This window comes from Lactuca serriola, chromosome 7 (genome assembly GCF_051521515.1).
Source record: "Lactuca serriola cultivar US96UC23 chromosome 7, Lser_US96UC23_V15, whole genome shotgun sequence".
Taxonomy (NCBI): domain Eukaryota; kingdom Viridiplantae; phylum Streptophyta; class Magnoliopsida; order Asterales; family Asteraceae; genus Lactuca; species Lactuca serriola.
Genome location: NC_136414.1, coordinates 26,951,131 through 26,953,946, shown reverse-complemented (window position 1 = coordinate 26,953,946; position 2,816 = coordinate 26,951,131).

The following is a 2,816-nucleotide window of genomic DNA, read 5'->3' as shown; positions in this document are numbered from 1 at the left end:
TGAAAAGGATTTATAGTGCATGGCCATATTAGCGCTTAGGGAGAGCGCAAAGATGGTGTGTGATAGGGGGTGGAAATTTTAATGGAATAAGCAAGTTGGCTAGTTTCAGTTATCCCATATTGGTTGTGGAAGAAACGTTTAGTGTGTTTATAATGCTTTTCTCTAGATGAGCCTTCAAAGGTTTTTTTGGATTAAGGGATGGGCCAAGCCGACACACGCTCACCTAGCCTAGCCTAGCACTAGCCGACGTAGTGAGTGCACAAAATGGCACGATTTAGGCGCACTTGGAACTTCACACGATGCATCTGTCACTGGGAGCTGAGGAGCTTTTATTTTTAGCATGCTCGGGATTTGTCGAGTTGGAACCAATCTGGTTCGTTCTAAATGTATTCTGGAAGTCCCAAAAAATGGCTTGCTTGGAGAGCAAGGCATCGCCCTAAGTTTTCTAGGGACCGTCCTATGAGGGTTTTGTTGGATTAGTGTCTAAGTCCATAACTATTTTGGTATGTACTTGACCCGATGGTGCATGGTCCTTTTGGGTTGCCTTCACCAAAGCAACTTGATAGGATGAATTATGGAGAGAGAGGATTAAATATGATTTATTAATATATTATGGGAATAATATATTAAAGGAGAAATCATATTGTTTAATTAATATTAGTCAATAATTAATTGGTAATTAGTTTTGTGACTAAAAGAGATTAATTAAACTTAAGGGACTGGAATTGTAATTATAAGATAATTGCAATTTGGGCCATGGATTGCCTTATAATAAGGAGTGGACGAATTCTATGGGGAAACCCATAAGGAAATCGTCCAAGGCCCTAATTAAAGGAGTCCATGGGTTGCTTAGGGCTTAAGCATCCAAATTAGGGTTTCCTTGTTAGATAACCCTAATTGCCTAACTATATATAAGACCCTTATGACCCAAAAACGTGGGGAAGACTTCTTCTAGGGTTAGAACACGTTTTGGGCAGCCTCCATTCTCTCTCCTCTTCATCCTCTTGCTTATGGTGTTTGTGAACCATTAGAGGAGTGACATTTGTGACTCTAAGCTTTCTAAAGTCAATACAAAGAGGAATTGGGATTGTTATTGCTACATAACAATCAAGGTAATATCTTAAACCCATTATTATGTTAATATGATTACTTGTATGCTAGAATTAGGGTTTATAGTCTTGGATAACTTGCATGTACAATAGAGAAACCTAGATCCAAGCATTAGGGTTTGTATGAGCACATAGGATGTTCTTAGGACCAAAACCCATCAGTGGTATCAGAGACTTGATTGGTTTCTATTGTATTGATGCCTTGTTAATTTGTTCATGCTTGAAAAAATCGTTTTTTGCCTCCTGCCTGATGTACTCGACGAGTCCCATTGTGGACTCGGCGAGTAGGCCCCTACTCGGCGAGTCTATAAGGGGACTCAGCGAGTTTAGCTGTCAGACAGGCGGATTTTCGGGATTTTTACCTATTTTGACTTAGGATAATTGCCATAATTGTTTAAACTTAATAAAATTCGAAGAAGGTTTATAACATTCATTAAATGTGGAAAGTTGTGATGTCTTGGATAAGACAAAGACCAACTAGGACCCATTTATGAAGTGTTTTGATAAAAGCTACACTAACTCTTGAATATTTGTTTGTTAAGAAATGGTTGTTGACAAGAGATTCTTATATGTCAAGGAGTCAGTGGGAGTCTTATTGGTCTTGAAAGGTTTCAAGAACAAATCAAATAAACCTTATCGATCATCACTAGCACACGAGTTGAGGTTTACAACCTATCGTGTTGACATTATTTTGTTTCTGTGCCGCTCCGATTAAGTTAATTACGCATATGAGTTCTATGAGTTCTCATTTGAATGCATAAAAGGCAAGGACCTTGATCAATGAAAAGTACATTGATAAGAAAAGGTGAGCTGCTTAACTACTTGGAAGACATGGTGGGCAGCTGTGCTACCATAAGGCAAGAAATCGAGATTAAGAAAGTTCGATCCATATGAGTTTGAATTTGTCGTAAACTTTGGTTTTGACAAATTCACATGGATAGGAACAAATACACCGTTTAAATCTAAGTGTCATAAGATTTCCTCCTTCATGAAAATGATTGTGAGGAAATACTTTCACTAAGAAAGATTTTAAGAAGATAGTGATTGTAAAATTGCATTCTCGAATTCGATTATGGTTACGGTATCCCTTTCCATGATTTGAATTGTGAGGTTTGGCAATTAGTATTAATTGTTTAGACACACATATGAACTATCTAAGGCAAAGGTGTATAAGTTTAAGAGGCCTTGATAAAAGATTATCAAAGCATTAAGTATTAGAAACATGGACTTAAGAAATTCAATAGGTATTGTCTTTCTGGAAGTTAAGATGTTTATGAATACATGTCGAAGCTAGTGGGAGCATAAGTGTTATGTTTATAATAATCATCATGATAGTGGGAGCATAAAAGTTATGATTGTATGATTATTAAGGCACGTATTGCAAGTTGGCAATATTAATTATAGAAAACAAGAGTTATACCTTGCAAAGTCGTAAGGGTTGTAAAGTTGTTTTGCTATAATTAAGGGAGAGAATATTATGCTTCATTTCAAATCTAAAGGATTAGTTTGAGAAATGTTAATAAATTTAATCAAGGGTACATAGTGTGTTCTTAAAATTTCGATTATGATTACGACATTCCTCTTCACAATTCGAATTTTGAGAACATAGCGAATAAAACATTATGCGTCGTGTCCCATACGCTTCGGGTACATGATCGATTGCAAATGCTTTAATGTTTCACCATTCTAAAATTTTCCAAATGTCGA